We start from the raw sequence: 22,833 nt of genomic DNA on the forward strand, positions 1-22,833 counted from the left end.
AAGGGGGACTTTTGTGAGCCACACATTACAGAGGAACAGCTCTCTCTGTCTCTCTGTCTCTCTCTGTCTCTCTCCAACAGTTTTCTTCCATGTGCCTGTGAATAAATGGAACCTCTTCTCCATATGCCTCCTCAGAAAGAGGAGGTCACAAAACCCACCAGAGCTGCAAGCAGATGAAGCAGAATCTGGTAAAGAGACATTGTAGAAGCCAAGACCTGCTTGACCCACCTAAGCAGTGGGTTGAACTTTTGGTAGGAAACTGTACTCTGGTATGATGGAGGGATTTATTCATCATGATGTTATGTCTTGAAATAAATATGGTAGGGAGGAAAACTGTACCTGAAGACTAGGAATTGTGGGGTAGCCCTTAGACCCATGTATTTGCTAAGTACCATAATAGTATAACTTTATATTAACGCTCTGTGGTGATGAGTGGCATAGACAGCACACAAATTGGGAATAGTTATTGAACCAATTACTTTAAGCTCCAGACATATTACATACATGTAATGGGAGTGAGCAACTCAAGTTTTGAGCGATTTTTAAAGGGAAACCTAGTTTTTATTTACTTTGAGATTATGGTTTCTAGATCTGTCTTCCTCTCCCTCCTGCATTTTCCTGCATTTTTTTTACTTCAGCTAAAGCATAATAGATTTTGCTCCAGCACTTATTTTGTGTCTTTGTATCTTTTTGTTTCATGAATATCTCTTGTAAACAGAATATTGTTGGATTCTGATTTTTAAGCCATTCTGCTATAAATTTGTTTTATGAGTGAGTTCATCCCATTCACATTTACAGTTATGGTTACCAACTATGTATTTCTTTTCATCCTATTTTTTTCTTTTTATTCTTCTCTTTTTTTTATCCTGAACCTTTTACTTTTGGTCACTTTCTCCCTTAATCTGCCCTCTTATTTACAATCCCCTCCTCTTTCTACATTAATCAAATTATCACAATTGCAGGGGAGGAGCAATGGATGGACATTTGTGAATGATGTTATTAGATAGTTATCTCTCCTAGATCTATTTTTATGTCAGTTGTTTTTCCAATGACATATTTCACCTTTTCTATTTTTTTTTCATTTTTGTGACTTTCTTTTGTTTCTTGATGTGTCATTGTCTAATTACCTTCCACTTCCCCAATTCTCATTTTTAAAGAATTATTTTCTTCATTGAATTTTGTGCCTCTTTTACCATTTGGCTAATTCTGTTTGTTTGTTTTTGTTTTTGTTTTTTAGTGAGGCAATTGGGGATAAGTGACTTTCCCAGGGTCACACAACTATTGTTAAGTTTCTGAGGTCAGATTTGAACTCAGGTACTCCTAACTCCAGTGCTCTATCCACTGCGCCACCTAGCTGCCCCTCTGTTTGTTTTTTAAGGTGTTATTTTCTTCAGTATATTTTGTGCCTCTTTCCCCAAGCTCTTAATTTTCTTTTCATAATTTTCTTGTATCACTTGTAGTTCTTTTCCTAATTTTTAATCTACCACTATATATACATATATATGCATGTACATGTATGTATATGTATATGTGTGTGTATACATATATAGATAAGCTATATATAACTGTATACATATATATATATATATGTATATATTCATTTGATGCTTTGTTTGTAACTATTTTCACATTTTCATCTTCTGAATTTGTTTCTTTTTCTTCCCTATCACCTTACTAGCTTTTTGGGGGGTCAAGTTATTATTTTTTTGGAGTTTATCATTTTCCCAGCCTATTTCTTGATTTTGAACTTTATGTTATAGTTGGGCTTTGCTTACCTAGGAGTGGAATGTACTGTCCCAATCATTAACATCTTTAATATGGCTGTTTTCAGATCCAGTTCTGAAAGTCTACAAGGTTTTGGTGATTTAAAAGTCATGTGATCTGGGAATAATTGTGGTCACTGATCTCCTGGTTAGTGTTGTGTGTGTTTTTTAATAGTATTTTCTTTTATTTTTTCCCCAACCACATGTAAAGATAGTTTTCAACATTCTTTTTTGTAAGATTTTGAGTTCCAAATTTTTCTTTCTCCCTCTATGCCCTCACTGCTCCTGAAGCAAGAAAGCAATTTGATATTGGTTATATGATACAATCATGTCAAACCTATTTCAACATTAATCATGTTGTAAGAAAAGAATCAGAACAAAAGGGGAAACAAACCAAGAAGAAACAAATGAAAAAAGATGAAAATAGTATGATTTTATGTGCATTCAGTTCTTTTTCTGGATGTGGAGAGCATTTTCCATCATGAGTATTTTGGAATTGTCTAGGACCATGCATTGTTGAAAAAAGCTAAGCCCATTATAGTTCATCATTGCACAATGTTGCTGTTATTATGTACAATGATCACTTGGTTCTGCTCACTTTGCTCAGCATCAGTTCATGTAAGTCTTTCCAGGTTTTTATGAAATATGACTGCCCATCCTTTCTTACAGAACAATAGGATACTATTACAATCATATACCATGACTTGTTCAGCCATTTCCTAATTGATGGACATCCCCATAATTTCCAATTCTTTGCCACCACAAAAAAAGAGAAGCTGTAAATATTTTTGTATAGGTGGGTCCCTTTCTCTTTTTTATGTTCTTTTTGGTATATGTAGCTAATACTGGTATTCCTGGGTCAAAGGATATGTTGTGTTCTTTACCAAGGAACGTCCCCTTTGCTCCCATAGCTACAAGTACTGGTACTTCTCTCTGGCCTAAAACTTTGACCAGGGTCCCTACTTCTTTGTGATAAACCAAATCATTGTTCTCTGTCCTGGACTGGGACCTTGAACATGGACTCTGAAATGAATATTGACAAGTGAGTTACCAAACATTGCCAAGTCTTGTACCCAATGGCAGAAAAAGAACTCCTGCTGTATTTTTCTGATCAGTATTCCTGACACCTTTACTATCTCTGGTCTGGGAGCTCCTCAAACTGCTGCTGCCCCATTACCAGCCATTTCCAATGGCCACCTCTGGTGTTACCCTGGCATGCATTCCAGACTAGATTCTATCTGTGTGTTACAGATCAATCCTACTTACATCCTAAGTTCTCTTAAGCTATTAAAATGTCTCACCTTGGTCTTTTTTTTTTCTCTTCCATCTAGAATTATAACTAAGGCATTATTTTAGAGATGATCAGACTGGAATATTGGGATAGTCCAACAGGGTTACTGCTTTCACTCCATCATCTCAGTTCTCTTTCCCTCTCACAGTCTCATCTTGCATTAAGTTTGCTTTGTTTAGACATACATACATACACAGACATATATCTCCTATGTTACCTCCCCCATTAGATTCTGATCTCCTTAAGGACCAAGGAATCTCTTTTGACATTTTTTATAGCTCCAGTGCTTATCAAAGTGCCTGGCACATAATTGGTACTCAATTAATGTTTATTGGTTAATTCATTAATGTATAATAAGAGGAAAAATTGCTGATAAAAATGTATCCTAAAGTGATCTAAAACAAAGCATCATTTTGTAATAGGAAACATAGAATTAGAAATGAAAAGACATGGATTCAAATTTTAGCTAGATAATCCTTAGCTCTTTGCTCTCTTTAATGAGATATTTAATTTATCTGAACCTCATATGTAATATTTGAAAAATGGAATTAACAATACCTAGTGTATCTTCCTGCGAAAGATTTTGTGAAGATTGTAAAGGTAAAAAATGTGACCTGAAAAGTGCTATATGAATCAAATTATTGTTATTATTGTTATTATTTGCATCATCATCATTTTGATCATCTTAATTTTCTAGATGAAATATTTTCTTAAGAAGCTTATTTTAGGGGGCAGCTAGGTGGCCCAATGGATAGAGTACCGGCCCTGGAGTCAGGAGGAGCTGAGTTCAAATCTGGCTTCAGACACTTAACACTTACTAACTGTGTGACCCTGGGCAAGTCACTTAAACCTAATTGCCTCACTAAAAAAAAATTTAAAATAAAAAAAAAAGCCTTCTCTTTAAAAAAAAAAGAAAGCTTATTTTGTGTGAAATTCAGATTTTAGTGAAATATTCATCAATATGATACAAAGCTATATTATCCAGACCATATTGAATTATTAAGTTTATATCATATTAATAATAATAGCTAATAAGTATATGATGTTTATAGGTTTACAAATCACTTTATAAATATTATCACACTTGTTCTTCATAAAAACTTCATCAAAATTAGTGCTACTATAATACTGATTTTAAATTGGGAAAAATAATAAAACAACAGTTAAGTGACTTACCTACAGTCAGCCAGCAGTATAAAAGATTTGATCTCCTGTCTTTCTGACACTAAATCCAAAAATTCCATTTGCTGCACTTTCTCTGCCTTTATATTTAGATAATAATGGTGCTATCTACAAGTTTAACTGTTCATAATATCATATGATTTATTTTCATTCTTATAGGTATTACTCCAGGTCCTGTCATTATTATCATTTACCTGAACTATTGTCTTCATTTCTATAAATTCTATTCTCTCCATAGATACCAAGTTGACATTCCTTGAACACGTCTTCCATGTGACTACCCTGCTCTATACTACTGGCCTCTCTCTCTTTGTCTTGAGGGACAAATGCACATTTATCTCTCTGATTTAAAAAAAAAAAAGTCCTTACCAATATGAATCCTGCCCATTCTATCTAACCAATCAACCATTGATTTAAAACTCTACTGTCTTCCAATCACTAAACAAAGTTCTAGTCATACAAAGAAGAAGTAAAAAGATTCTCTGGTTTCACGGAGCTTACATTGTGATAGAGAAATTGAACAGCAGACTACACATGTGTGTGTGTGTGTGTGTGTGTATGTGTGTGGGGCTATAGTGGGTAGGATGAAGGAATGTCCTGAATCTGTATGAATTTCTTTGATGTGAAGATTTTCACTTATCTACTATGGCAAGAAAATATCATATGGAATGGGAGTATGGTGTGGCTAAAATGTGACCATATGAAGAAGAAGAAGAAGAAGAAGAAGAAGAAGAAGAAGAAGAAGAAGAAGAAGAAGAAGAAGAAGAAGAAGAGAGAAAGAAAGAAAGAAAGAAAATCAAGAAGAGGAAAATGACACTTCGACACTCCAGATATGTGGAGTAGAAGCACATAGGTGACAACATTATAACATTATAATGGTCCTTCTTCATGAACCATACCACATGCTTCTAAGGAGATAACAGAGAGGAATTCTAAAGGGCTAATAGCAAGGTATAAGACTATTCATTTGTTGTTTTTGTTGTTGTTTATGGTGGTGGTGTTGGTGTTGGGGTGTGTGTGTGTGTAAATAGGATTCTCTAACTCACTATCCCAGGAATAGGAAAGATATATTTCTATCTCAAAGTTCTAAGTATATCTTAAGGTTTCTAAGGTATTCTAAGGTTTTTATGACTTTCTCTTTCTCTGTTACCATCAGCCCTCATCCTATGTGTTCCTCCCATTCTTAGGAACCATCGATTAGTTCTACATTTCCATTTAACCAATCAACATAAATTAGCTTTTACAAATGGTTATTTACATTAGAGAAGCAAAAACAAATACATACTTTCCCCAATACCTTAGCTCCATAACATGTCAAGGTTTTGAGGAACAGGTTCAAAACTTAGCTCACTTCTTAAAAATCATTAATCCCACCAAGTTCATGTCTAGATTTGAACCAATCACTAGAAGAGTCATTGTCTCTATTTCTACTGACCTGGATAGAGAAGTTCACTTTTTTAATTATCAGGCCTCTGATTCAGTGTTGATTACAAACCCAGTTGTTTGAACACCAGATTGATGAGTATCACTCTGTGTTTTTCAAAACTCAAAAGATTTTGGTATCTTTACCCCCTTAACTGAGAAAAGAAGGGAATTAATACAGAAGTCAAGGACCAAAATCCATGTCTTAAGCCACATGAACTTGGAGAAGAGGAGGTATTAAACTTATTTTTTAAAGTATAATTTATCACTAGATGGGATGAGTGAAGGGATCGCACAACCTGGAAATAAGTAGTTGAAAGGAATATGTCAATTAGCAAGGGTCAGAGGAAAGATGGTGGAGAGAAGAAAGCCTGAGCTCTCCCAAATATCCCACAAAAACAACATTAAATCAAGCCACTAAACAGATTCTTAAACTACAAAACCTACAAAAAGACAGAGACACATAATTTTCCAACTTGAGATAATTTAGAAGAGTTCCAGAAAGGTCATTCTCACTCAGGCAAAAGGGGAGCACAGTGCAGCTCAGACAGCATGGTGCAGCATGGAGGAGGTCTGGCCAAGTCAGCAGGAAGCTCATAGCCACATTGGAGTAACTGAGGCCCCTTGAGCATGGCTCAACAAGCTGGTGGCATAGCGGGCCACTTGCGAAGTCTATCAGCACCAGTAGAGTGTGTTTTCTGCCAGTTGAAGGGCCACCCACAGGACAGGCACAACTGGACCTGACCATCAGCACCTGAAGCAAGCACAGGGAGCAAGCCCAAGGCAATTAGAAATCCACAAGCCATAGAGGATTCAGAGTAGAAAGTCAGTGACACAGCCTCTACCACTTAGCACAAGAAGCTTGAAAGTGACCCTTGTGCCCCAGGAGCAAACCTCAACTTTAAAAAAAAATTAGCTGCAATGTGAGTAAGGAACAGAAAAGTGCTATTACCATTGAGAGGTTCTACATTGACAGGAAAAAGCTAAAGACAACCTCAGATGAGGACAGTACTCTCAAATTGACTATATTTGAAGCCTCAAGAGGGAAGATGAATTGGCCTCAAGAAAAAAAGCTTTCTTGGAAGAGTTCAAAAAGTATTTTAAAAATCCATTGAGAGAGGGATCAGAAAAAATGGAGAGAGAAATGAAAGCAACACAAGAAAATTATCAAAAAAGAATCAACAGCTTGTAAAAGGAAGCACAAAGATTGACTGAACAAAACAATTCCTTAAAACGTTCATTTGGCCAAATGGAAAAGAAAGTACAAAAGCTTTCTAAAGAAAACAATGGCTTAAAAATTCAAATTGGACAGATGGAAGCTAATGAATCCATAAAACACCAGCAATGACTCAAACAGAATTGGAAAGACAACTAACATGGAAAATAGACCCAGGAGATACAACTTGAGAATTATTGGACTGCCTGAAAACCATGATCAGAAAATACAATCTAGACAACATATTCCAGGAAATAATCAAGGATACCTGCCCTTATATTATAGAAAGAGAGGATAAAATCATCATTGAAAGAATCCATTGATCACCTCCTGAAAAAGACCTCAAAAGGAAAACTCCAAGGAATATTATAGCAAAATTCCAGAATTATCAGATGAAGGAGAAAATATACCAAGCAGCCAAAAGGAAGAAATTTAAATATCATGGATCCACAGTAAGGATTGCACAGGACCTGGCAGCTTCAACATGAAATGGTAACAAGGCTTGGAATATGATATTCCAGAAGGCAAAGGAACTTGGATGCAACCAAGAATCTTTTACCCAAAAATGATCAGTTTCTTTCAGGGGAAAAGATGGACATTCAATGAAATATGGAACTTTCAAGGCTTCCTGATGAAAAGAACAGAACTGAATAGAAAATTTGACCTTAACATACAAGAATCAAGATAAGTTTAAAAAGGTAAATGGGGAAAAAAGTTATTCAATAAGGTAAAACTGTTTACGTCCCTACATGGGAAGATAACTCCTGAGAACTATATATTTATTTGGGAGACAGAAGAAATATACACAGAGCACATAAATAGAAATTGTCTTTAATGTGATGATATAAAAAAATTAACAGGTGAAAAAAGGCATTTATGGGGAAAAGAAGAAAGGGGAGGTGGATTGGGGTTAATTACATCATATTAAGAGGTGCAAAAAACCTGTTATAATAGAGGGAAAGAAGGTAGGAGTGAGCATTGTTTCAAACTTACTCTCATCAGATTTGGTTAAAAGAGGGAATAGCATGTACACTCATTTGGATAAAGAAATTTATCTTGTTTCTTAGGGAGGCAAAAGGTAAGGGGAAAAGGGAGGGCACTGATAGAAGGGAGGGCAGAAGCAGGGGAGAAAAAAGGGAAGTCATATTGGGGGATGTAGGGGTAAGAAGCAAAATGTTTGTGAGGAGGAATACAGTGAAAAAAGAGGGCAAAAGTTCAAAGGGGGAGGGAAATAGATAGCTAGTAATAATAACTGTGAATGTGAATGGGATTAATTCTGCCATAAAACAGAAGGAATAGCAGAGAGGATTAAAATCCAGAATCCTACAATAGGCTGTTTAAAAGAAACAAAATTGAATCAGAGATATATACATAGAGTAAAGGTAAAAGGTTGGAGAAGAATATATTATGCTTCAGCTAAACTCAAAAAAGCAGGGGTGGCAATCCTTATCTCAGACAAAGCAAAGGCAAAAATACATCTAATCATCTTGCTAAAAAGTACAATAGATAATGGATTAATATCAATAATAAACATGTATGCACGAAGTAATATGGCATCCAAATTCTTAGAGAAGTTAAATGAGTTAAAAGAGGAAATACTATACTAGTGGGGAATCTGAATATTCCCCTCTTAGAAATCTAGCCACAAAATAATTAAGAAACAAGTTAAAAAGGTGAATAGAATGATAGGTGTCTGGAGAAAATTGAGTGAAGATGGAAAGTAATATACCTGATTCTCAGTGCCACATGGAACATATTCAAAAATTGACCATGTATTAGGGCACAAAAACCTCATAGTCAAGTATAGAAAGGCAGAAATAATAAATAAATCCTCCTCAGATCATGATACAATAAAAATTACATGTAATAAAGAAAGGGAAAGGTAGAATGAAAATCAATTGGAAACTTAATAATTCTAATTTAAAGAATGAGTAGGTCAAACAACAAATAATAGAAACAGTCAATAACTTCATCCACAACAATGACAATAATGAGACAACATACCAAAATCTATGGGATGCAGCCAAAGCAGTGCTTAGGGTAAATTTTTTACCTCTAAATGCTTACACGAATAAAAAAGAGAAAGAGGATATCAATGAATTGGGCATCCAACTGAAAAAGCTAGAAAAAGAACAAATTAAAAATCCCCAAATAAATACTAAATTAGAAATCCTGCAAATAAATGGAGAAATTGATAAAATTAAAAGCAAGAAAACTATAGAATTAGAGCACTGGCCATGGATTCAGGAGGACCTGAGTTCAAATCTGACCTCAGACACTTGACACTTACTAGCTGTGTGACCCTCGACAAGTCACTTAACCCCAATTGTCTCACAAAAACGAAAGAAAACAAAACAAAAAAAACCTAAGAGCTGGTTTTATGAAAAAAAAAACACAATAAAATATATGAACCTTTGGTTCATTTGATTAAGAAGAAAGAAAGAAGAAAACCAAATTACCAGTATCAAAATTGAAAGTGGTGATATCACCACCAATGAAGTGGGAATTAAAGCAATAATTAGGAACTCTTTTGCCCAGCTATATGCCAATATATTTGACAATCTACATGAAATTGATAAATATTTACAAAAATATAAATTGCTCAGGTTGACTGAAGAGGAAATAATATCCTTAAATAAGCGCATATTAGAAAAAGAAATTGAACAAGCCATTAATGAAATCCCTAAGAAAAAATCTCCAGGGCCAAATGCGATTGCAAGTGAATTCTACCAAACATTTAAAGAACAATTAATTCCAATAATATACAAATTATGTGGGGAAATGGGTGAAGAAGGAGTTCTACCAAATTCTTTTTATGACAAGAATAGGGTGTTGATAACAAAACAAGGCAGATACAAAAGAGAAAGAAAATAATATACTAATTTCCCTAATGGATATGGATAAGACACTATTACCAAGTGGGATTTATACCAGGAATGCAAGGCTGGTTCAACATTAGGAAAACTATCAATATAATCAACTGCATCAATAAAAACCTGACCAAAATCATATGAATATCTCAATAGATTCAGAGAAAGCTTTTGACAAAATATAGCACCTGTTCCTAATAAAAAACATTCAAGAACATAGGGATAGGTGGAGCTTACCTTAAAATAATAATCAGTTTCTACTTAAAACCATCACAAAGCATTATATGTAATTGAGATAAGTTAGAGGCCTTCACAATAAGATCAGGGTTGAAAGAGGGATGTCCATTATCACCTATATTATTTAATATTTTACTATAAATGTAGCTTTAGCAATCAGAGAAGAAAAGGGAATTAAAGGAATTAGAATAGGCAAGGAGGAAACAAACCTATCACTCTTTGGAGATGATATGATGCTATACTTAGAGAATCCTAAAGAATCAACTAAAAACTACTTGAAACAATTAACAACTTTAGCAAAGTTGGAGGATATAAAATAAACTCACAGAAATAATCAGCATTTCTATACATGACCAACAAAACTCAGCAGCAAGAGATAGAAAGAGAAATTCCATTTAAAGTAATGGTAGACAATATAAAATACTTGAGAGTCTACTTGCCAAAACAAACCCAGGAACTCCATGAACCAATTTCAAAACACTTATCACACAAATTAAATCAGATCTAAATAATTGGAAAAATATCAATTGCTCATGGATAGGCTGAGCTAATATAATAAAAGTGACAATTCTGTATAAATTAATTTACTTATTGACTGTCATATCAATCATACTATGTAAAAATTATTTTATAGGGCTAGAAAAAATAACAAAATTCACCTGTAAAAACAAAAGGTCAAGAATATCAAAGGAACTAATGAAAAATAAATGCACAGGAAGATGGGCTAGCTGTTCCACATCTGAAGCTTTAGTATAAAATGGCAGTCATCAAAACTATTTGGTACTGGCTAAGAAATAGAGTGATGGATCAATGGAATAGGTTAGGCACAGGAGACACAGTAGTAAATGACTTTAGTAATATACTATTTGATAAACCTAAACACTCCAGCTTCTGGGATAGGAACTCAATATTTGACAAAACTGCTGGGAAAACCGGAAGATAGTATTGCAGAAACTAGGCATAGTCCATCCAACATCTTACACCGTATACTAAAATAAGGTCAAAATGTCTACATGATTTAGACATAAAATATGATACCCTAGGTAAATTAGGCAAGAAATGAATAGTTTACCTCTCAGATTTATGGAAAGAAGTATAGATTATGACCAAACAAGATATATAGAATATTATGAAATCCAAAATAGATGATTTTGATTATATTAAATTAAAAGGTTCTTGTACAAACAGAAGCAATACCCCCAAAATTAGAAAGGAAGCAGAAAGCTGGGAAACAATTTTTATAGCCAGTATTTCTGACAAATGCCTCATTTCTAATATATAGCAGGAACTAAATCAAATTTCTAAGAATCTAAGTCATTCCCCAATTGAGAAATGTTCACAGGATATGAACAAGCAGTTTTATGATGGAGAAATAAAACTATTTATTGCCATATGAAAAAATGCTCTAAATCTGTAATGATAATAGAAAAACAAATTATAAGAACTGTGTGGAAGCACCTGACACTTATCAGATTGGCTAATATGACAAAAAAGGAAAATAATAAATGATGGAGAAACTGTGAACAATGGTAATACTAATACATTGTTGGTGGATCTGTGAACTGATCCAAACATTCTGGAGAGCAATTTGGAAGTATGACCAAAGGGCTATAAAGCTGTACATACCCTTTGACCTGGCAGTAACAATACTATGTCTTTTTCCCAAGGAGATCCTAAAAAAGGGAAAAGGATACACATGTACAAAAAATATTTATAACTGCTCTTTTTTTAGTGGAAAGGAATTGGAAATTGAGGGGATGCCCATCAATTGAGGAATGGCTGAACAAGTTGTGGTATATGAATCTAATGGAATATTATTGTGCTGTAAGAAACAAGGAGCAGGTGAATTTCAGAGAAACCTGGAAGGACTTACAGGAACTGATGCTGAGTGAGATGAGTAGAAACAGGTGAACATTGTACACAGTATAAATAACATTGTGTGTTGATAATTTTTGATAAATTTGACTCTACTCACCAGTGCAATGGTCCAAGATAATTCCAAAGGACTCATGATGGAAAATGCTCTCCAAATCCAGGAAAAAACAAACTGTGGAATCTAGATGCAGATTGAGACAAACTATTTCTATTTTTTTTTGTTTTTCCTTTTTGCTCTGATTCTTTTTTTCACAGCATAACCAATGCAGAAATATGTTTGATGTGATTGCTCATGTATAATCTATATCAGATTGATTGCTGTCTCAGGGAGGGAGGAGAGAGAAAAATTTGAAACTAAAAATCTTATAAAAACAAATGTTGAAAACTATCTCTACATATAACTGGAAAATAATAAACTACTTTTATGAAAAATAAAGAAATCTGTCAATGGACACATGGTTACAGTTAGTCTTTTGAATGATCTGGCAAATATATAGAGTCTGCTTTTCACCTCAAGATAAGGAAAACTAAACCTATCATTCATACATTGAAAAATTCAAATAGAAGACTGGTGGATGTATGTTAGAACCAATATTAATTTGCATAGTATAATTAAAATAGAAAAAAGAAATTATGAAGTAAGTAGAAATTAATTCAAGGAATATTATAAGCAGGTTTTCCTATATAATTCAGCAATGATATTTAAAGAAAAAACAGTTATTTTGGGGGGGGGAAAGCTAAGAAGGTGGAGCAAAAGCTATGACTCTCTGAGATCCCAACAATTCTGTCCACATACCTCCAAAAGGTGTAATATGACAAGTTCTGGAGCAGCAAAACCCACATAAGAATGGAGTGAGACTATTTCCAGCCAATGATGACTTAAATAGGCAGCAGGGACCACCTGCTATAAAGGGTAAAAGAGGAGCTCACTGAGTAATGCAGATCCAGCTCCAGGTAGGCCACACCTCCAGAGCCTCATGATCTTCAGTGACAGCAGCTTCTTCTGAAACTGGGTTCATGGATTGTTGATGGAGTCCAGCGTTTTCCTTTGAGGGAAAGTGGGGGTCACTGCTGGAGCAGATACAGGAGCACTGCTATGTTCCTCAGAAAGTGAAGTTGAGTGCCAGTGGCCCAGTGGGGGAAGAGCACAGGAATGCTAAGCTTGTGGACCATAGAGAATCAGATTTCAATCAGAATTCTGCTTCTAGGTTAAAGAGCAAGTGGCCTGTACTTACATACAGTCTACCCAGGCTGAGAATGTGACTCTCCTCAAATTGTACCATTTGAGACCCCCTAAAGCTTGGGTCAGTACATCCTGCAAGCTGTGTTCCAGATTAAGAAGGCGATAAAAACCAAGAAATAGCCTGACAAGATGTGTAGGCAGGGAAAGCAGCAGACCATCACAAGTTTCTTACTTGGCAAGTTATATCGAAATATGCACTCAGAAGAAGATAATAACAAAGTCAATACTACTATATTCAAATTGGTCTCAGGCCATGGAAGTACTCAAAAAGAACTTTGAAGATAAAGTAATATAGGTAGAGGTGAAATTAATAGAGGCAGAGGAAAAAATGGAAAGAGAAATGAGAATGAAGCAAGAGGGTCATGAAAAAAAGGTCAACAGCTTGAAAAGTCAAATTGGCCAAATGAAAAAGGAGGTACATAACCTCTCTAAGGAAAATCATTGCTTAAGAATTAGGATAGAGAAAATAGAAGCTAATGACTTCTTGAGAAATCAAGACAGAATAAAGGAAATCCAAATGAATAAAAAAATAGAGCGAATTATAAAATATCACCTTGGAAAAACAGCTGACTTGGAAAATGAATCCAGGAGAGAAACTTTGAAAATCACTGGACTACCTGAAAATCATGATAACAATAAGAGCTTAGACATCATCTTCCAATAAATTGTCAGGGAAAATTGCCCTGACATTCTAGAAGCAGTATGTAAAATAGAAATTGAAAGAATCCACTGATCACCTCCAGAAAGAGATCCCCAAAGGAAAACTTCCAGGAATATTATAACCAAATTCCAGAGATCCCAGGTGAAGAAGAATATTTTGCAAGCAGCTAGAAAAAAGTAATTCAAGTATTGTGGAGCTACAGTCAGTATACCCCCAAGATCTAGCAGCTTCTACATTAAAGGAATGAAAGGCATTTAACATGATATTCCAGAAGGCAAAGTAACTTAGATTACAACCAAAAATCACTTACCCAGCAAAACTGTGTATAATCTTTCAGGGGGGAAAGCGGTATTTCAATGAAAAGGAGGACTTTCAGGCATTTTTTTTTTTTAGTGAGGCAATGGGGGGTTAAGTGACTTGCCCAGGGTCACACAGCTAGTACATGTTAAGTGTCTGAGGCCAGATTTGAACTCAGGTACTCCTGCCTCCAGGGCCGGTGCTCTATCCACTGTGCCACCTAGCTGCCCACTTTCATGCATTTTTGATGAAAAGAGCTGAAATAAGTAGAGATTCTTAAATACAAGACCCTGAAGAAACATAAAATGTTAAACGGGAAAAAGAAATCATGAGGGACATTAAAAGATTAAACTGTTTACATTCCTACATGGGAAGATAATACTTCTAACTTATAAGAACTTTCTCAGTATTAGGGCAGCTGAAAGGAATATACTGGGGCAGCTAGGTGGTACAGTGGATAAAGCACAGGCCCTGAATTTAGGAGTACCTGAGCTCAAATCCAGCCTTAGACACTTGACATTTACTAGCTGTGTGACCCTGGGCAAGTCACTTAACCCCCCATTGCCCCACAAAAAAAAAAGGAAAGGAATATATTTAGACCAAGGGCACAGGTATGAATTGAACATGAAGGCATCATATTTGTAAAGCATTTATTTTTTTCTTATCCTTGTCTTTTGTGGGGCATGCAGGCTAGGGTGGCTTATGCCTGGGGCCAGATTTGGGCTCAGGGCCTCCTGGGTCCAGGGCTGGTGCTTTGTCCACTGTTTCTCATAGATGACCCATGATGACATATTTAAAATAAAGTTAAGGGGTAAGAGGAATGCAGTGGAAGAAGGAGAAAGGAAGAGGTGGAATGTGGTAAAGTAGCTCACATAAAAGAAATAAGAAAAAAATCTTATGGGGTGGAGGGGAAGATGGGGAACAAGCAGGCGAGTGAGTCAGTCTTACTCTCATCAAAACTGGTTAAAAGAGGGAATAATACACAGACTCAAATGGCTATAGCAATGTATTTTGCCCTGAGTGAAAGTGGGAGGGGAAGGGGATAAGGGGAGAGAAGCGAAGGAAGGTTGGCCAGATTGGGTAAGGGGGCAGTAAAAAGCAAAAGACTTTTGAGGAGGGAGAGAGTGAAATAAGATAGAAATTAGATAAAATATCAGGGGAGGGAATAGGATGGAGAGTAATAAAGTTAGCAATAGTAATTGTGAAAGAAATGATGAGCAGGATACTGTCAGAAGAATGTATGAAAAACCAAACCATCATCTGAGAAATAACTGATGGTATCAGAATGCAGATTGAAGTATAATGTTATTTGCTACTTCCTCTTTCTAAAGTTATTTTGTCTGTTTTCTTTAACAACCTTAATAATGTGAAGATGTTTTGCATGACTGCACATGTATGACTTATTTTGAATTGCTTGATTTCTTAGAGAGCAGTAAGGAGTGAGGGAGGAAGAAAATTTGGAACATAAACATTTAAAAGCAATGTGAAAAAAATTTTACATGTATCTTTGAGAAAATTTTAAATAAATTCATTTTTAAAAAGTTGTTATTTTCATGTATTTTCCAATGGATACATAATTATTTTCTTGGCATGAATCTCCATTAACTTGCCTCTTTTCCACATAAATGCTAATATTTTCATAGAGCCTTAATACTTAGATAGTCGTTGTACATTTTTTATCTCAGTTGATACAAAATAATTGTGTAAAGAAAGTTGTATAGGTAATATTAATAACTATCTTATAGATAAGGTAATAATCTCAAAGAGGTTATTTTATTTACCCAGTCTCATTCATATATATTTATATATGTGTGTGTATGTGTGTGTATATATATATATGTGTGTGTGTGTGTGTGTGTGTGTGTGTGTATAAAGAATGTGGCCCAGTTGAGAATCAAATGTTACTTTGATTGGTAGTTAAAAATTCACTGCCCTTTTCCCTATACCACACAGGTATGACAGTTCCCCATTTACAATCATACTTTTTGCCAAATTCTCCAAGAACCACTGATACTACTGACAGGAGTAATTCATCATTGCACTGTTTTTTCAGTGATGTAAAAGTGGTTGCAAGTGAAAACAGTTTAAGAAGCCCTGTCCTAGAGGACCAGACAGTGCAGCTGTTGCCAAAGGGAACCAAGTGCTGAATTTCTCAGATTCTAATGATATGTTTGCTGATAGCAGGTTCAAGGACATTTGGCATGAGGTACTGGAGCATGAGCTAACAGTAGCTGACATAGAGCTGAAGTAGGACATTTGGCAGCTGAAGCAAGAGCTGCTCAAGTAGCAGGTGTTGGTGGATATCATGACAGGATTCCCCAGACTTTGATAACCAAACCCTGGTGTAGATGCATGGTGGAGTACCTGATACATTCCAAGGAGATTACTCTGGGTAGAGTTACCATGGATAACTAAATTGATGTGGATCTAAACCTGGAGGATCCAGCCTGGAAGATGTCCCAAAAATAAGGTATAATCAAACAGAAGAACAATGGTGACTTTTTCATTGCCAATGAGAGTAGAAGGCCAGTGTACACAGATGTTTATCCTGTTATCTGTGGGTCCAAAAAGTGGCTCAGCAACAACTCAGTGGTGGAAATCACCAGCCTGTGCTGTGTCTTCCTCATCAACCAGACATTCTTCCCCTCATGCAGTGTGATTGTGTAGATAACTCCACAGTGAGAGAAGGCAGTTGCTGCCTCATCCTCCTCATTCTATTCTTATTCTTCTCCCTCTTCTCCTCTTCCTCCTTCTACTAGTGCTTCTCCTCCTCCTCCTCCTCCTCCTTTTGCTTTGGCTTCTGCTTCCTACTAATTGGGACAATTTTAGAATTTCCTAGGCCCACTTCTTTGACTTTTTTGCCAAATGGTTTATAGAGTATTGGAATTATTTGTTCCTTAAATGTTTAGTAGAAATTGCTTGTGAATCCATCTGATTCTGGAGATATCTCTTATGAAATTCATTCTCAAAGATTGGGTTATTTAATTGTTTTTTTTCTCCTGTTAATCTGAGTAATTTATATTTTTATATATATATTTATCCATTTCAACTATATTGTCAACTTTTTATCATATAATTGGGCAAAATAACTTGTCTTAACTTCTTTGTTATGGCACCCTTTTCATTTTTGATATTATTATTTTTCCCCTATTTTAAATTAATTAACCAATTTTCTCACAATTTTATTGATTCCATTTGTTTTTATTTTACTAAAAATATTTTCCCAATATTCCTCCCCTTCTCTAACTAGGAATCTATATCATTTTACAAATGATATTGTAAAAAAAATAAGAAAAATTCAGCAAACCTGAGAATATATATCTTTACATGTATTTATTATATTTGTATATGCACTACATTTTTTGGTTTGTACTACAGTCAAGGAATTCCTACTACCATCAAAGGATAATGTAATATAGTTGTCTTTTTCAAAATATTTATTTATTTGGAATTTTATTTTTCCCCCAGTAACATGTAAAAACAATATTAATGTCCACTTTTAAAACTTTGTGTTCCAAATTCTCTTCCTCCCTCCCTCCAACCCACCCGCATTAAGAACACAAGCAATATAAGGTATGCATATGTAGTCATGCAAAACCTTTTCATATTAGTCAGGTTGTAAAAGAAAAGAGACAAAAAACCTTATGAAAAAGAAACTTTAAAAAATATGCTTTGATCTGTATTCAGACACCATGAGTTCTTTCTCTAGAGATGAATCATGTTTTTCATAAGTATTTCAGTGTTGTCTTGGATCATTGCATTGACGTGAATAGCCAAGTCATTCACAGATGATCATCTTACAATATTGCTGTTATTTTGTATATAGTACATTTCACTTTGCCTCAGCTCATGTAAGTTTTTCCAGGTTTTTCTTTGGGATATATACCTAGTAAAAAATTAAATGTAAAAAATAAACACTGTATCCACAAAAGCTGTTTCAGCATGGACTTAAACTGACATGGAACCCAAAAAGAATGTCTTTTTAATTTGTAATTTTATATACAAGCTCTTTTTGCCATGGACAAGAAAAATTGGACTAATATAGCTTCCATGATGAAACCTTTCAATTAATTAATCAACAATGATTTATCATACACCTACCATATGCCAAGCACCATTCTAGGCACTTTGGATACAAGTACAAAGAATGAAACAATCTTTTCTTGCAATTAGCTTGCATTCTTACAGGGTAAATAATGAGTTCATATAAAATATATTCTGCTTAAATATATAGAAAGCAGTTGGAAAGATCTGGAAAGATTTTATGTAGATCATTAGGCCCAAGATATAACTTAGAAACTTAGAAAGAGACTATTCTACCAAACATTTACAGAACAATTAATCCCAATACTATCTAAATCATTTGGAAAAATAGGCAAAGGGATCCCAGCAAATTCCTTTTATGAGACAAATATGGTGCTGATAACTAAACGAGGAAGAGTCAAACAGAGAAAGAAATTTATAGACCAATTTCACTAATGAATATTGATGCAAATAATTTAAATAAATTATAATCAATGAGATTAGAACATCTTATAACAAGGATAATGCATTATGACCAGATAGGCTTTATACCAGAAATGAAGAACTAGTTCAATATTGGGAAAACTATCAATAGAATTGACCACATTATTAACCAAACCAACAGAAATCATATGATTATGTCAATAGATGCATAAGAAACTTTTGACAAATATAGCACCCATTCCAATTAAAAACACTAGAAAGCACAGGAATAAATGGAGCTTATTTTAAAATGATAAGCAGTATCTGTCTAAAACTATCAGCAAGCATTATATGTAACAGGGAAAAGCTAGAATGCTTCCCAATACAACCTGGGGTGAAACAAGCATGCCCATTATCACCACTATTATTCAATGTTGTAGTAGAAATGTTAGCTTTAGCCATAAGAGAAGAAAAAGAATTTAAATGAATTAGAACAGGCAATGAGAAAACAAAACTATTGTTATTTGCAAATTAAATTATTATAAGCGTAGAGAATCAACTAAAAAAAACTACTTGAAATTATTGACGACTTTAGCAAAGTTGCAGGATACAAAATAAACCTACACAAAATATCAACATTGGGCAGCTATGTGGCATAGTAGATAAAGCATAAGGCCTGGATTCAGGAAGGCCTGAGCTCAAATCCAGCCTCAGATACTTGATACTTACTGGCTGTGTAACCCTAGGCAAGTCAGTTGACCCTCATTGCCCCAGCAAAAAAAAAAGGATAAATAAAAATAATAATAAATTATCAGCATTTCTATATATTACCAATCAAGTCCAGCAGAAATAGAAAGAGAAATTCCATTTAAGATAGCTGTAGACAACATAAAATATTTGGGAGTCTACCTATCAGGACAATTACATAACACTTTACACACACACACACATACACACACACACACACACACACACCCACCAAATTACATCTAAATTATTGGAAAATTCAATTGCTCATGGGTACATTGAGCTAATATATTAAAACAAAATGAAAATTCTACCTAAATTAATTTGCTTATTTAGTGTCACGACTATCAAACTACCAAAAATTATGTTATAGAGCTAGTGAAAATTATATCAAAATTCATCTGGAAAAATAAAAGGTCAAGCATATCAAGGGAATTAATGAAAAAAAAAATGTGAATTCAGGTGACCTAGTCATAACAGATCTAACACTATATTATAAAGCAGCAATCCAAAAAGTATTTGGGACTGGCTAAGAAAAAGAGTGATGGATCAATAAAATAGGTTAGGTACACAAGACACAGTAGTTAATGACTCTACTAATCTACTGTTTGATAAACCCAAATCCATACCCAGCTTCTGGGATAAAAAACTCATTATTTGACAAAAAACTGCTGGAAAACTGGAAAATAATTTGAAAGAAACTAGATAAAAACCAACACTTCACACCATATATCAAAATAATGTCAAAATGAGTACATGATTTATACATAAAGGGTGATACCATCAGCAAAGTAGAAGAGGAAAGAATAGTTTACCTGTCAAATATATGGAGAGGTTAAGAATTTATGACCAAATAACAGTTACAAAACATTGCAAAATGCAAAATAGAAACATTTTGCACAAACAAAATCAATGTAACAAAGATTAGAAGGAAAGCAGAAAGCTGGGAAACAACTTTTACAACCAGTGTTTCTCATAAAGGCCTAATTTCTGAAATATAGAAAGAACTGAATAAAATTTAAAAGAAAATACAAGTCACTCTCCAATTGAAAAATGGTGAAAGGATATGAATAGGAAGGCTTCAGATGAAGAAATTAAAGCTGTCTACATTCACATGGGAAAAAAAAGTTTTCAATTTCTAATGAAGATATCCAAATTAAATCAGCTCTGAGGTACTGCCTTTTACCTCAGGGGGTATTATGTATGTCAGATTGACTAATATGACAAAAATATGGTAAATGTCAGAGAAGATGTGGGAAAATTGGAAAACCAATGTGCTGTTGGTGAAGTTGTGAAATGATCCAACCATTCTGGAGAACAATTTAGAACTATGCCCAAAGGAACTGTACATACCCTTTCCCCCAGCAACACAACTACCAAGTATACATCCCAAAGAAATCATAAAAAAGGGGAAAGGACCCACATGTACAAAATATTTATAGCAGCTCTTTTTATGTTGTCACAGAATTGGAAATTGAAGGAATACCCATCATTTGTGAATGGTAAACAAATTGTGGTATATGATTATAATGGAATACTATTGTGCTGTAAGAAATGATGAACAGGCAGATTTCAGTAAAACCTGAAAAGACTTACAGGAACTAATGCTAAGTGGTGAGCAGAACCAGGAAAACATTGCACATAGTTATAGCAACAATGTGTGATGATCAACTATGCCAGCAATACAATGATCCAAGACATTTCCTATAGACTCATGATAGAAAATTATATCTATATGCAGAAATAGAACTATGCAGTCTGAATGAAGATTGAGGCATATTATTTTTACTTTTTTGTTGTTGCTTTTTATTTCTTATGTTTTTCCCTTTTCTTCTAATTTTTCTTTCACAACATGACTAATGTGGAAATATATTTAAAATGATTATACTTTATAACCTATATAAGATTGTTTGGTTCTTGCAGGGGGAGGGATGTAAGGAGAAAAAATGGAGCTCAAAATCTCACAAAACTGAATACTGAAAAATATCTTTATATGTAATTAAAGTAAAATTCTATTGTGAAGAAAGAAGAGAGGTACTGTATGAGCCACAGGCAAAGAAAGGGGTATTTCAGAAAAAGGGAATGTATAATCAAGAGCTAAAGAAATGGAAACTGGCACACTATATTAGATGAACAGAGAAGAGCAATGTGCAGGCATCATAGATTTGTGTGTGTGTGTGTGTGTGTGAGAGAGAGAGACAGACAGACAGACAGACAAAGAGAGAGACAGAGAGAGAATAATACACTATGAGGCTGTAAAGAAAGTGTGGGTCTACATTACATAAGGTTTTTAAAGCTGGAGTTAATATTTTATAATTGAGTCAACAAGAAACCATTAAGATTTGTTGAGTAGGATATCACATGGACAAATCCGTGCTTAAGGAAAATTACTTTAGCAGAAGCATATAGGACCTAGTTAAGTGGAAACAGACTTGAATTAGGAAAATCAATTTGGAAACTATCATAATAATGTAGTCAAGGGGTGATCAGGAACTAAACTAAGATAGAAGCCGAAGGGGCAGGCTGTGTGCTCAAAACAAATAAGGTAGACTTGTCAACTGATTGAATGCATGGAATAAAGAAGATTAATGAGTCTAAGATAATATTTAGATTCTGGTGCCTTCATCAGAAATAGGGAAGTTTGGAAGAGGGGAAAAAATAAGGAAAAAGTCAATGAGTTCAGTTTAAGACAGGTTAAGTTTAAGATATATCCAGAACATTTAGTTTTAAATGTACAAAGGCAATGAAGACATAAGGCTCAAGTGAAAGACAGGCTCAAAATACAGATTTGAGAGTTAATAGTTAATCCAATAATGGTTGAAGAATTTATAAAGAATAGGTCCCCAGGGCAGCTAGGTGGCACAGTGGATAAAGCACAGGGCCTGGATTCAGGAGGACCTGAGTTCAAATCTGGTCCCAGGCACTTGACACTTACTAGTTGTGTGACCCTGAACAAGTCACTTAACCCTCATTGCCCTGCAAAAAAAAAAAAAAAAAAAGAAAAGAAAAAGAAGTGGTCCCAAAAAGAATGTTACAGAAAGTGGAGTCAACATTGGGCACTAAGAAGGAACAATTAAACAGAAGAGAGGCACAGCCAGAAAGAGTAGTGTCACAAAATCCCACAAGGGAAAGGGTATCCACTAGAAAATATGACAACAAATTTATTAAAAATTATCAATAGTTTCAAATGCAGCACATAGGTTGAAAAAGTGAAGAGCATGAACACTAAGCAAAGACCTTTAGAATTGGCAATTCAGAAGTACCATTAATCTGCATAGCTCTGAAGAGAGCATTTTCAGTTGAGTGACAAGGTCAGAGGCCAGAATGTAAAAGAGTTGAGGACTGAATGAAAAGAAAAGTGGAGGCAACAAGTAGGAATTAAGCTGTGAACATAAGATGTAGGGTCTAGGGAAGAGTTTTTTTAATTTTGTTTTATTTTGTTTTAGATAGGGGGATACAATTTTGAGAAAGAAGAAAATCATTGATAATTTCCCAACATTAATTTTTTTTTTAGAAACCTCTTTGTAATTATTTCGCTTCTACTTTCCTAAAGACAAAGCATGCTTAGCACATGGCAGGAATT

The 22,833-nt window shown here is 34.6% G+C and overlaps 1 pseudogene; it reads left to right on the forward strand.

Moving 5' to 3' along the window:
- The first annotated feature begins 16,012 nt into the window (after positions 1 to 16,012).
- On the forward strand, positions 16,013 to 16,724 carry LOC122749414 (annotated as a pseudogene).
- The last annotated feature ends 6,109 nt before the right edge of the window (positions 16,725 to 22,833 follow it).

The sequence above is a fragment of the Dromiciops gliroides genome, chromosome 1 (genome assembly GCF_019393635.1).
Source record: "Dromiciops gliroides isolate mDroGli1 chromosome 1, mDroGli1.pri, whole genome shotgun sequence".
Taxonomy (NCBI): Eukaryota; Metazoa; Chordata; class Mammalia; order Microbiotheria; family Microbiotheriidae; genus Dromiciops; species Dromiciops gliroides.